This window comes from Pan troglodytes, chromosome 11, assembly GCF_028858775.2.
Source record: "Pan troglodytes isolate AG18354 chromosome 11, NHGRI_mPanTro3-v2.0_pri, whole genome shotgun sequence".
In the NCBI taxonomy this organism is placed as follows: domain Eukaryota; kingdom Metazoa; phylum Chordata; class Mammalia; order Primates; family Hominidae; genus Pan; species Pan troglodytes.
Genome location: NC_072409.2, coordinates 30,405,308 through 30,419,646, shown reverse-complemented (window position 1 = coordinate 30,419,646; position 14,339 = coordinate 30,405,308). Strand labels below are relative to the sequence as shown.

Here is a 14,339-nt window from a genome sequence, read left to right as displayed (position 1 = left end):
CCTTCTCTTCTACATCCTTATCAAAGTCTCCTGGAGTACCAGAAGGGCAGCACTCATCCCCCATCTGCTCCTCCTCTTCATCCTCATCAAAGCTCAACTAGACTAATAGAAGGATAATACTCATTCCCCATCCCCTTCTCCATCCTCATCAAAACTCAACTGGAGCATCAGAAAGGCAGCACTAATCTCCCACCACTTTGTCCATCCTCATTAAAGTCATCTGAAGTATGAGAAGGATGGCACTCATACTGCAGCCTCTTCTCTTCTCCATGGTCTTGAAGGCTCACCTGGAGTACCAGAACAGGCTTGCAAATCACTGCTAGTCTGTAACCTCTTTGCTCTGCAGCCAGGTTACTTTTCAGGGTTGCAAACCTTCAATGAATTTTTAATTTTATTTAATTCTAATTAATTTAAATAGCCTCATGTGGGTAGTAGCTACCATATTGACCAGTGCAGGTCTGGAGTCCCAGGTCCTTAGCCTGACAATAAGACCTTTCCTAGCCTGGGCATTACTTCTCATCCAGTCTAGAGTTTTCTAATCATGCTGCGTTCACCTGCATCTGCTTTCAGTTTCTTGATCCAGCTGAGATACTTTGTCTTTCCATGCTTTTGTGCAGCCATGGGACCAGGACAAGACAAAAGTGGCACCTGAGGCATACAATGTAATGATGTGCTCCCTCTCAGGGTGGTGCACTGTAAAGTCTAGAAAGCTTTTCAATGCTTTCCCTTCTCCATTAGTCCCTGCTCACCTTTCAAGTACCAGCTCAAATGCCTCCTCCATCAGGAAGCCTTCCCCTAGCACCTTCAGGCAGAACTAAGATGCCCTTCCTTCAATGTCACCACTCTTTTTACAAAGTTTCCTTTACCTGTTTCACCATCCTCCTACACCAGGTCAGTGCTTTAAGACCAGGAGCCATCTGTCATTTATTTCTATATCCTCAATACTGTCTTGGCTAGAAAAAGTGCTCATTTGGCACCTTTGAAAATGATTGAATTGAGTTTTTGAATTCACCTGGCCTGGCCCACAATGACAGCCCCCACATTTCTCAAATGTGTTTTAATCTGGGGTTAAAGTCAGGACATATGATGTCAGCCAACAGAAGGGAGGGGAGAAGTAATCATTTTCATGACGTTAAGTCTAACTTCTAAGTCCAGCTAGACTTTTCCCATGAAAGGTGCCCTGACCACCACCACACATTCCTCCACCTTCTACCCTCTGCCCCCATCCCTCCTCTTCCCCACCCACAATATGGTCTTGCTCTGTTGGGCTTCGCCAGAGTTTGGAGTCTGTTTCATCCCCACCCATCCACTCCTACCTCCAGGAGATAATTGGTTGCTGCTGGTCTTGGCAGCAACCTTGAGGCTACACTTGTATTTCTATCAGCACTAATTAGTGACTAAATAAACAGCAAGAGAGCCTCAGGATAGGCTCACATGCAGGACTTTCAGACTGGGTGGAAAATGTCAAGACATAATGAAACTCCTTCTCTGAATCACGTCTGGAGAATGAAAAGCTGGGGAAACCCAAATCCTGAAACACATGAGAAAAATAGGAGAAGGGAGTACAGTTCTCCTTGGAGTTTCTTGCGTCTTTGTAACATCCTCAGGAGGAGGAAAATTCACGTGGCTGGGGAGAGCCAGGAGGCTGCCTTGCCAAACATCTCCTTGCTCTGAGTTTTGCTGTGTGGGAGGTGCTGCGTGAACCTGTCGTGTTGATGATAGTTTCATGTCTGTGGAATGTTCGGAAGAGGTAAAAGCATTGAAGATTGCTCTAAAATGTGTAACACCTAATATGGGACAGGAAGTCACAGCTGTGTGGGCTGCTTGGGGTCAGGGCTCATCTCAAACATACTCACTCATAGTCAGAGGAGCTGCATCCCAGAGAAGGGAGGTGACTTTGCTGAGTGCATGGAAAGCTTTTGGAGCAAGAAAGTCTAGGTCTCGAATCCAGGCTCCCTGACTTCCAGGCCAGAGCAATTTCTGCTGTAGCTCAACAATAGAGGGAATAAGGTTTGGGAAACAGACGCTGACATTTTTTCCTTAGTAATGTCCCATTCCACCCTTCAAAATGCCCCCAGCAGAGAGGATGGAGGACTGAGAAGCTGGCTCTCGGCTCTGGGGCTGTCACATCTCAGTAGGGGTAGACTGTGACAAGCTCAGAAGTAGGGGCAGATGACCTTGCATTAAGTCAGGTTCTTTAACTTGTTTGCTTGTGACTGTGGACACATCCTTTAGCTTTCCGGGCTTCACTTTCTTATCTGTGAAATGGGCCTTGTAAACCTGAACTCTTAGGTCATTTGTGGAAATTAAATGAGATAATGGATAGAAAGTAGCTAATTTAACAGCTCTATTTATGAGAGCAGCTATCCTGTGCCAGCTTTGAAGCTACAGAGCTGCCAGCCTGGTGCCCAGGAGGCTGTGAACATCTATCATGGCTGGCTGGTAGGGGCAAGTTGGGGTAGAGATGCCAGTGAAAGTGGCCCCATTGGCTGCAGACACTAAATCCAAGGAGTTGCCCTCACTCCCCATGCACCCAGCAGCAGCCCCATTGCAGGCTGGGCTGAGTTCTGTCTGACTCTGCAGCAAACACCCTTCCCCTCTTCACTTCCCAAGACATCTGGAGCAGCTGACTCAAGCACCAATGAGATAATGTTTTTATTTATTCTGTTTGTTTTTTGTTTATAAACCTGGGCTCCTGGGAGAAGCCAGATTCAAAAGTAGGTCTGAGATGTGAAGGTCAGCCTTGAGACTGACCACAGGGCCGAGGCCCAGCTGGGGAAAACACCAGGCCACCACACCTAATGGCCAGGCCAACTGCCTGTTGTTGCACTGTTACAGTGCTTCTCCTCGGTGCCCAGCCCTGGGCAGGAGGTAGGGGAGGCAGAGGCACAGCCTTCTAGGACCCAGTCTTGGAGACCCTCCAGGGTGCTCTGAAAAAGCAAGAGACTGTGATAGAATGCAGTATGATCGAGCTGTGACAGCAAAAGCTTGTGGGCTTATTTGAGGATTAAATGAGTTGTAGCAAGTCTTCAAGAATAGCTAACAATTACTCTAATAAAAAGGGAAGCACAGGAGCTTTTGAAGCAGCAAGAAGGCTCTAATCTCAGTTTTGGGAGTGGGACAGTGTGGTGTGAAAGGGAGGGAAGTTTTGGCAGGGGCAGGAGGGTGATCTAATTGAGACTGGGCCCTTCTTCCTCTAGGCTGATGTGTATCCTTATCATATAAACCAGTACTTTTTTCTACCACTACGTGCTGGAATCTATGCTAGGCTATGCTTTGAGGAGATCACAGAGATGTATAGGACTCAGTTTCTGCCCCTGCAGTGCCCATAGGTCGATGAGAAAGAGGATACATGTATAATCACACAATTGTGCAAAGCCTGCAGGAACACTCTGCAACATCCCAAGCTTCTGAGCCTCTCAAAGCCTCAGTTTCCCCATCTGGACCTATACAATTGGTATCATAATTATATGCTATCTTGCAAGGCTTTTGTGCAACAGTCCTGTAGTAAAGCAGTTAATAGTAGTAAAGCAATTAGCAGAGCTCCTAGCCCATTTTAAGAGCCCAGTAAATGCTGCTTAGTAGGATGATAGTGGTGATAAGTATTGTCCTGAGCCACTAAAGTGGGGGCAGTGGATGTATGGTGAGGATGGAAAAGGTGACATTTGGTTTGAAACATAAAAGATGAATAAGAGTCAAGTATGCAGAGGGATCAATGCAGAAAGAGAACTGGCAGGGAGGATGGTACTACATTCTGGGAAAACAATAGCAGCTGTGATGTGGGTTAATATGAAGGCTGAGCCCCTTCTCGAGCATCTGCAGGTGCTTGGAAAGATGCAGAGTCACTTCAAGGACTTCAAGAATCTTGGATGTCAATGTATAGGTTTTGTCTTGTAGACCACTGGTTTTAAATACTCTCTTCTCTTCTTTCCTTCCTTTCTTCTTTTCTTTTCCTTTCTCCCTCCCTGTCTTCCTCTCTCTCCGTTTCCTTTTAGCAATTGAACTTTTCATTTGAAAGCAATGTTAAACAGAAGCCCATTATAATGAACAAATAAAGGTGGAACTGCTGTTTGAAAGTTACCTATGGAACTACCATAGCTGGGGGTTTCCCCAGAAAGCACAGCCTCAGATAAGCATTTGTGGGCAGGTAGTTGCTTTTTGGATACAACCTCAGGAAACAGTAACAAGGGGGTAGGACATGAGGAAAGGAAGAAAGCCAATACCAGTGGTGCCATGTCCAGCTAATCATCACCATGGACAATGGAGGCTGGATTCTGCAGGGACCTTCTGAGGACCACATAGAAAGTCCTTCAAAATTGTCTGCCTGATGGTGAGAAATGGGGTCACAAAATCCACCTGCTTTCTGCCCCCGTTGGTTAAGGATTGCCCCATAGGTTGTTAACTCCCTTGCATTTTCAAGTTTTCCTGAGCGTAGATGTTGAGCAGGGTACCATGGTTGCCCTACTTCTTGATGTTCCAGAAGCCCCGGGGCAGTAAGTCAGCAAGGTGGAGGTGCAGCAGGGGGCATTGCCTAGACCCCACTGGCAATGGCTAGGGTAGAAGGTGGATTGAAAAGATGTGAGGCAGGGCACAGGTGTGAATGCAAGATCTCATGACAGTTTGAGACTGGGGAGAAGTGAATAGGGACAGGAAGTCCATTTAGGCAACAATTGGTGCCACAGACCAGGGAACAAGTTGTGAGGGAGGGAAGCATATAACTTGGAGTGAGAAGGAAGGGGAGAATGGTTAGGGAGCTAGAATGGAGAATGGTTAGGGAGCTAGAATCCGTGGGGCTTGGGGATCACTTGGATGTGGGAGATGAGAGTGACTGGAGTGGTTGTTAGGTGTTCAGCTGGGGCATTAGACAAAGTGCGGTGCTGCTCACCCAAACAAGAGACTCAGAAGTTGGTGGAGATTTATTTATCCATTTATTTTAATGGAACAGATTTTTTTTTTCCTTTTCCAGGTGGAGAGAAAATGAGCCCTCAGCTTTCCTGTAAGCCTCTACTAAGTGGCTTCCTGTCTGCATGAAACAGAAAGAAATTCCAGAATCATGCAAGTGGGGTTGGGACAGGGTGGGTAGTGTATGCTTAGGACTTGCCTTTTTTTTTTTTTTTTTTTTTTTTTTTGCCTCCATTGCTCTTGTATCTACAGAGCAACTGCCTTCTTCTCTACTGACTTGTACGCACAGAGTCTTGATACTGGAAAGACCCTCTCTTTGTGTGGAAAGAAATGCTGGGCACAATGAAGTGATGCACCTGTGTTCATGCCGTGAGCTGGGATGTGAATGCTGATTGTAACCCAGGCCTGATTCTTATTCCTCTTCCCTTCCCTTCCATGTCTCCTGTAGCTCCTTTCTGTTCCCCGCCTGCTTTCTTATCTTAGAATGGGCCTAGGGATACCATGAAGTTTTGGTTATTCCCTATTCAAACAATCAAGCAAACACAAAGCATTGTCTGTGTACAGCCTTTAAAGTATGCAATACCATTTTCCAGTTATTGCCTCCCTTCAGCTCCAGTTTTCTCCTCTTCCATCCAGGGTGAAACTGGTCCGCAGAGCAGTAGTGTGATCTTCCCAAGGTCTCATGACCAGGAAGAAGAGGTGAGACCTGGATCTGAAACCAGGCTTCCTGGATCTTTCTCTATGTCTAATGTGGGGTTGAAATCATGTCCTTGGTGCCCCCAAGATAACATATATAAGCTTCTAACACATAGCAGCTATCCATTTGGTGCTATTTTCCTCTCCTTCTCCTCTGATCTCTTTCTATCAAAGCATGCTGTTGCTCCCAAAGTTCCTCCAGCCAGTACTTTCCTGAGGAGTTCCTGGATTACTCTGTGCCTTTATAGAAAAACAAGAATGGTAAATACACTTCTTGCAGCCCAGACAATGTCTCTAATTGCTCTGAGCATACATCTCATGGCCGTCAGGATAAAGTTCAGAACCTTAACCTGGCACCAAGGTATTCCACATGCACTCCAGCCTCTCTAATTCTGCCTTCTCTTTGAAACCATTCTGAAAGCACTGGGCAGAGTTCCTTGTCCTCTCAGTTATAGCTCTACAGTTAAAGCACTTAAACCCTCAGAGTTATTGTCTATTTGGGAAACTGTACCCACCCCAAGACTGTGCTGCTTGAGAGTCAGATAAGCCTTATTTACATCATTTTCCTCTATGAATTAGCACAGAGCCTGGCACAGGTAAGTACTCAGTAAATATTTGTTGAATTAATGCCACAATCGATGTATACATAAATCAGTGACTCAATGAATGAGGGTAGTGATACCTGCCCTTAATGAACTTGCAGAGTTAGTGTGGTACAGATGCAAGATGTATAACTATGAGGTTCCAGACAGATACAGAGCATTATTCCCATGGGTTTATAAGATGGACCTTGAAGAGTTAGCATGTGTGCTCACATAACCTGTATTGGCTGCTGTAGGTGCTGCTCTTCGGGTAGCAGGGCCGAGGAGAACCTTGCAAAGTAACCTCATGTATCTTTATGGAAGGAACCATGTTGTAGTTTCTGAATGAAGCTTGGCATAGACAAAGCATGCAGTTCATATTTAGTATCAATAGTGGCAGATTCAAACCATGGGGCAGTGTGTATTCCATGCAGTGAGTCACCTGGAAATTCCAAAAAGCTCAAATTGATCTTACCTTCCTAACTTCACTCAAATTTTCTGAGTCTCAGTTTTCTCAGCTCTAAATGGAGCCATAATAGGGACCACCTCCCAGAGTGATTGCGTAAGAATTATGCAGATTACACAATGTATGGCTGTGGCTCCCAAAAGTTCCTCCAGTTAATGCTTTCCTGAGGAGTTCCTGGATTACTCTGTTCCTTTACAGAAAACCAAAAACTGTATATAGACTCAAGCATTGCCTGTGTACAATCTTTAGAGTATCTAATGCCATTTTTCAGTTATTACTGCCTTTCAGCCCCAATTTTCTCCTCTTTCATTCAGGGTGAAACTGGTCCACAGAGCAGTAGAGTGATCTCCCCACGGTCTTCCTAGTGACAACTGGTTGGAGCAATGTTCGCTCTCTAGCTAGTACCTAGACATAGAGTAATGAGCATCAACCAAGTATGTGCCCTGGCTTGAGAATCTGCCCTATAGAAGTACACAATATTACATTAAATATTTACAAAGATCTCACTTTCCAACTTGGGCCTGGCAGAGTGGCTCCCGCAAAGAAGGGTGGTGAGAAGAAAAAGGGCCATTCTGCCATCAATGAAGCAGTGACCAGAGAATACACCAACATCATTCACAAGCACATCCATGAAGTGGGCTTCAAGAAACATCCCCCTTGGGCATTCAAAGAGATCTGGAAATTTGCCATGAAGGAGATGGGAACTCCAGATGTGTGCATTGATACTAGGTTCAACAGACCTGTCTGGGCCAAAGGAATAAAGAATGTCCCATACAGTATCTATGTGCAGTTGTCCAGAAAACGTAATGAGGATGAAGATCCTCATTAAGTAAGTTGTATACTTTGGTTGCCTATGTACCTGCTACCGCTCTCGAGAATCTACAGACAGTCAACGTGGATGAGAACTAACCACTGATTGTCAAATATATCAAAGTTATAAAATTGCCACACACACACAAAAAAGACCTACAGGAAGCTGCTCTGAAGAGGAGAGCCATGGGCCACATGTCTTCATTCCTTCAGTCTGCATGGTTGATTCTGGTCTTGTCGGGTTTAGAAAACAGCTTCATTTATTAACAGAAGGGCATAGGGCTGAGAATGGGCCCTCTGGAAGAAGGCAATTTGAAAGAGATAGGTCCTCAAGACCCCAGCCAAGAAACCTAAGGTGTCAGACCAGGCACTTGTCAAAGCAGGAAATGAGACTTGTGTCAGGAGTGAGGGGGAGGCTGGGGTATCAATGAGTACATCTTGTCCTAGATGGAGGTGTTCTGTAGCAGCCCAGGGGCAGAGAGCTGACTCACCAGACAACAGACACAGTAGCAGTGACCAGCACATGACTGCTCTCAGAGAGGAGACACTATTGGACTATGCTTCTAAATTATGTACCACACTGCTGCATTGATTCAGGTAAGGCAGGGTAGGGCTGGACTTGAAAGCTGAAGGCCTTGTGGGTTGCTGGAGATTTGGCCTGGGGAAAGTAGGAGCTGACAGCTGCAGTCTCACTTTTTGTACAGACACAGCTTAGATATATTCTCTGCTTGACTCGAAGCTATTGTGTTGGCAAAGACCCTGTCCCAGTCTTTGGTCTTCTCTGTATTAGTGGAACTAAGCATGATGCCAGGCACATGGGAGGTGTTCAGTAAATCACTGCAGAATTTAGGAATAAACATGTAGAGCTGGGGAATGTGTGTTTTAGGGTGGGGGAAGGTGGGCACATTGTCCTAAGAAAAGTATAACTCTAGGATTTGAAGTCTTATCCTCTTCAACCTGAGACCTTCTCAGGTAATCGTAGACAGGATTCATGAACACACTTCCAGGGCAAACACATTTCATGTTGGTGCAGAGTATCTGGGACTTGGAAGAAACAACTCCTTATCTGAAGGATAATTTAGCAATTAGGAGCTGAGGCCTAACAGAAGGTTACCTAACATGTCTGTGTCTGCTTCCTCATCTGTAAAACAAGGGGCTAATGCCTGTTCATGGGGTAACTGAGGAGTTGGTGAGATGACGTGTGAGAAATTAGCAGTCCACAGCACAGCTTGATAAATGTTTGTTGAATGGCAAATGCCATTCTGGTGACTAAAGTTCACCATGGCTCAGTTCTGCTTTCTGCCTTGACTCATCCTCCTTGTTGTCTGCCAAAAATCATTCTGTGCCCAACCTGGTTCCTTCTCAAACTAAGAGGTCCATTCACAACACTAGCTGGCATCAGGTAGGAAGCCACCCTTGGTCATCTGCTGCTCATCCTCGGGGGACAGACAGTGATGGACAGGCAGACTCTGAAAGTGGAGCTGAGTCTTGAGCACTGAGCATGTCATCCATCATTGAAGCCACTTCGAGAGGAGAGGAAAGTAGTCAGTAGTGTCACCTACTGACTGGCACTGCTGGTAGCAGGGGGTCTTATTTTAGCAATGCCTCTGAGCTCATGCAAGTATCATTGGGAAGCAGGATTAGGTTTGCTAAATATATAATTAAATAAGATGAAATATCAGAGAAGAGGCACAGATGAAGGTTATGGAGTTATAAAACAATAGATTGGGAAAAGGCCACGATGGTTTCTTTATATATTCCCTAAGAAAAATAACAAAGCAGCAAATTTCAACTGTAGAGAGCACATGTAGAAACCCACAGGGAGAACCATTAGTGGGTTGAAGGCTGGGATGCATCACTGAAGAGAGAAAGAGAGGAGAATCTGCATTTATTGGCTGCATGGTCTGAGCCAGGCCCTTCCCATGTACACTGTAGTCCTACATGGGAAAGATTACTATTTCTGTTTTAGTGAAATGGAAACTAACGCTCAGGTTTGTTAAGTAACTCGCACACACCCATGATATTTGTGAGTGTCAGAGCTTGGCCTTGTATGTCCAAAGGGCATTGTTCTACGGAGTCACACTGTCCAATAGTTTATAAAGAAACTTTTAATGTAAATCTTGTCTAATTGTTTCAGCAAAGATCAGAGAAGAAGGACTTCAGGGTGAACCTTTTACTTAAAGAGGGTGTTTGGAACACTCTAATCAAATTTCCATTGTAGTCTATCATCTACCACTCTATGTTTTTGGCATGTTCCCATAATGGCCTAGTTACCCAAACCATGGCTCTATTGACAGGTGCATTCTCCTTTATTTCTCTAAAGCATGAGGCTCGACCAACCCCAACTCTGTTCTTGTTTGGCTCTACCTGTCATCAGCCATAAACTAATCCCATACTCCCAGCTTTTCCCCCTGTTAAAAGCTCCCAGCTCCAATACAACTTCCAACACGGAAGCCAGAGTGATCTTCTCGAATTCTGGATCTACTAATGTCCCAACTTTGCCCTCACATTTAGAAGGGTTATCTCTTGCCACCACATTTTATCCAGTTCTGTGGTCTGGAATTCAATTTATCCATGTTTTTTTCAGTGTTTCAAGAAACAAAACATTGGTTTTTTTTTGCTGTCCCAGATAAGAAAGATTTGCTTAACCAAAGGTCATAAAAATTTACTCCTATCTTCTTCTCTTCTAAGAGTTATATAGTTATAGTTTTTACATATAGGTCTGTACAAATTTTAAGTTATTTTTTATATATTTATTTTTAGATGTTACATCATTTGATTTATACAATAAATTTACTCTATTTTCTATTAACATTTCCATTACATACTGCAGTTTTATAGAGAATACATTGATTGATTTGTATGTATTTATTTGTAACCATTAGCCATTCTAAACTCAAGGAAGATTTTAGTTTGTTTGTTTGTTTGTTTTTTCAGGGTTAAGAAACGGAAAATAACGATTAATTTTTAAATCTCCCTTTTTGAATAGTTATATTGCTTTTTACTTTATTTTACTGACTTAAACATCCTAAATAATGTTAAATAATAATAGGTGATAGTGGACATCTGTATCTTGTTCTCAAATTTAGTGGTAATGAACCTGGTGTTTGTTCGAAATTGACTTCAGATATTCTTTACCATGTCAAAACTATTGCTCTATTGCTTCTCTACTATTTCTAGTTGAATCCAGACAGTATAGTAAATTTATTGTTATCTGTTTTTTGCTCTGTTAATCACTTAATGAAATGATGTAATGCAGTTATCAACATTTTCAGTATTGAACCATCCTTGCATTTCTGGAATGAATCCTGCTTAGTCATAGTGCATTATTCTTTTAAGATACTTCTGGTTTGGAACTGCTACCATTACATTTATGATACTTGCACAAATGATATTGCCCCACATCAATATATGACAAATTCCCTTTCTTTGACCAAGCCAAACTACATTTAAAAAGTAGGTAAACAAGGAAAGGCCTAGATGAGGCTTCAGGATCTAATTTTTACTTATTTTAGAGAACCTGATAATTGTTCATGTGACAAAGTGCTTATATCACAGTTTCTCATTTTAAGGTCCTGCCCTATTTTGGCAAAGCATTGAAAGGAAGTACTAAAGCATCACAGGGCAGTCTCAGTAAAATAAAACTACAATAATACAGTAGTTATGCAGTAGTTACACAACCTCAGTTTACTGAGGGCAGTCTCAGTAAAATAAAACTACAATAAGTTATACAGTAGTTACACAATAATACAGTAGTTATACAACTTCAGTTTACTGAGGGCAGTCTCAGTAAAATAAAACTACAATAATACAGTAGTTATACAAACTACAATAATACAGTAGTTATATGGTAGTTATACAATAATACAGCAGTTATACAATAATACAGTAGTTCTGCAATTGTATACAGTAGTTATACAACCAAGAAAACTACAATAATACAGTAGTTATACAACCAATAATACAGTAGTTAAGTGTTTGTGGTATGCCATATGATACTATACTTGACACTTTACATATATTAGTTCTCCTCCTCCTCCTCCTTTTTGGCAGGACAACTTATTGGAATATTAATTAGTGTTTTCTATATGATAGAAGGTTGGAAAAAATGTGTATGGAATATATGTTCTTTTTCCCTGAGGGCATTATTAGAGGCTTTTGTGTTGCAGCCCTGAAAAGAGAAGACATCTAACAAAAATGCCCTTATCTACTCCCATTCTCACCCATTCTCAGGCCTTTGTTTGAAGAATGTATTGAGATATTGAGGGAAGCTGGCATATGAAGTGGGGAAGGAGGCAGAACTGGCCCTACATGTGCACACACGAACCCTGCCTTCTACTGAGATTGCAAGGTAAGTGAAGGTTATCATCCTAGAGCCTAGGGTGGGGGAGCATGCTGTGGCAGGTCCCACCAGTGCCAGAAACTCACACAGCACCTGAGGAGTGCCAGGGTCTTTGATGGGGTGGTCCATGGTGCCATGAAATTAATCACTGAGAGGCAAAGCCTTAGGATATTTGCAAAAAAAGCCTTAGCGTGATGGCAGAGTTCTGTGTTTGTGAATGGAAACATTTTCATTTTACATCTCAGTGAATAGCTGTGGATTTAAAACATCTCAGTGAATAGCTGTGGATTTAAAAATAGAGTATATTCTTCCGTTTTTCAGGTGCCATGGAAGTATCCTGGGTCTTTGTATGCAGCCTAGAAAGGAGGTGAGTGTTCCCTCCCACTCTATCTATCTTACAAAAGTTGCACCTCAGTGTTTGTTAGGGAGCAAATTCCTGTCTTCTAGCTATACAATTCTCATGGTAACCTTAGAAAGTTTTAAATCATTATCCCATTTTTAGATAAGAAAATGAATATCCGAAGAGACTAAGTAACTGGTCTGAGTAACTGGGTGTTATCTCAAGTTAACCTCCTTTCTCATGGCTGAACAACTATACTGTGCTGCCTTACATTAAAAAAAAAAAAAAAAGCTATTCCTTACTAAGAGACTACTTTATGTAATGCACAGGGCTAGATGCTATATATATATATATATGTATGTATGTGTATATATATGTGTGTATATATATGTATGTATATATATGTGTGTGTGTATATATGTATATAAAATTTCAAGGAAGTTCTTCCTATTACATTAATCAATCATTTCATCTTATGATAAAGTAGAAGATGGAGAATTATTTGGTAGTTGTTAGACCCAGTGTTTAGTCCCAGTTCTGCCACTAGCTTTGTACATTAGTTTCTTCATCTGTGACCTGAGAATAACAAAATTTGCCTTTTGATATTATCATGAGTACTGAGTGAAGTATTAGAAATAGCAGGATCTTGTTAACTGTAAAAAGATGTGCACACATGGACCCTGCCTTTTACTGAGACTGCAATCTATACTGGTCGTCTCAACCAAGCGTCTCTCTTCAGCAGTTACTAAGATACTGAGGTATACGTTACAACGCAGAGGGGACCAGGATACCACGAGGTGGACACTAGCCTTGGAAACTGATTATTTATATTTGTGTGTAGTCTCCTTGAAGCAGAGGTTAGGTCAGACATAGCTCTTCTGGGTCTGGCAAAGTCAACTGGAAACCGCTAATGGCCAATCATCCTATAAGATTGCTTCTTTCCAGTCCTCTGCATTCAGGGAAGCCAAACAAACAAGGCACTTTCATCACCACTCCAAGGAATCTATCTTTGACAGCTTCCAGACAGCAGACATATTGGAATATATAGTCCATCCATAGAACCCAGAAGGTGATCTCCCAGTAGAGATCAAGCCATCTCAAGAAAAGTCCAGAAAAACTCCCTGAGCAGATGTCTGCCCTCAGGATAACATTGAGGCAGATGTTTGTGCTCTGAAGTCACTGCATGGTATTGGCTACATCCAGAGTTGCTCAGGACAAGCTGTTTGTTAATCCAGGCTAGTAAATGAGGGGGTGTCTAAGGTATTTGTTAAAGAGTCACCAAAGTCACCCTCATTGGGCCAAAGCTTGGTAGAACCCAGGAAGTAGCCAGATTAGGCCAAAGGCAATGGGGATTTCAGGGAAAAAGTTCAAAGAAAATCACTGAGATTTAACAATAGATTTCTTTTTCCATCAATATTGGGAAAGTGTGCCTGGTGAAGAAGGCATTGGGGGACCCAATAAGTACCATGAGGTTACAGACATCTTTTACTCTTTGCTTATTCTGTACTCCAAGACTTGACAATGCCTTGTATATACTTGGTACTCAATAAACGTTAGTTGGCAATTGAGCGAATGAGTATTTGGGCAGTAAGTGGGATGGTCCCAGTTGTTGTATGTAAATCTCTGTACAACTTAACAGTTGCTTGCTTATGGAGAAATAAATTTTGCACTAACCCCCAATTTTTTTCTCATGAGGACTCACAATGCCAGATACAAAGAAGGAACCGATTTAGGTTGTTCTAGACTCAAGGGTTCTGGGTTCCAGTTTCAGCCTTAGAGCTATTCTGAATCTTCACCTGTCTACTTGCATGAAATAGAGAAATCATGTAGTCAGTTTTCTTGTCTGAAAATTTAAAGTGGTATTTCTTACCTCATGAGGCTCTTTTTTTTCATAATTCCGTGAAAAAATGTGTATGCTCTGCCAGTACAGTTTCTGTAGGGTTGCAATTAGGAATAAGAGAAACATGCTTTGGCATCAGAATGTGTTCAGATCCTGGGTCTACCACATAGAAGCTGACTGTTCTTAGGCTAGTCACTTAAAAATTCTCTCAGTCTCCTATTCTACATCTCTAATAAAAGGATAGTAATAATACCCACTCCATTGAGTTGAGGGGATGATTGCAAAGTGTTTATACTGTCCAGAATATAGTAAGTGCTTATTATTTTTAGAAAGAGGAAGCAATTTCTCATTTGGATATCAGA

The 14,339-nt window shown here is 42.5% G+C and overlaps 1 pseudogene; it reads left to right on the top strand.

Moving 5' to 3' along the window:
• The first annotated feature begins 7,003 nt into the window (after window positions 1-7,003).
• On the top strand, window positions 7,004-7,621 carry LOC107976874 (large ribosomal subunit protein eL31-like; annotated as a pseudogene).
• The last annotated feature ends 6,718 nt before the right edge of the window (window positions 7,622-14,339 follow it).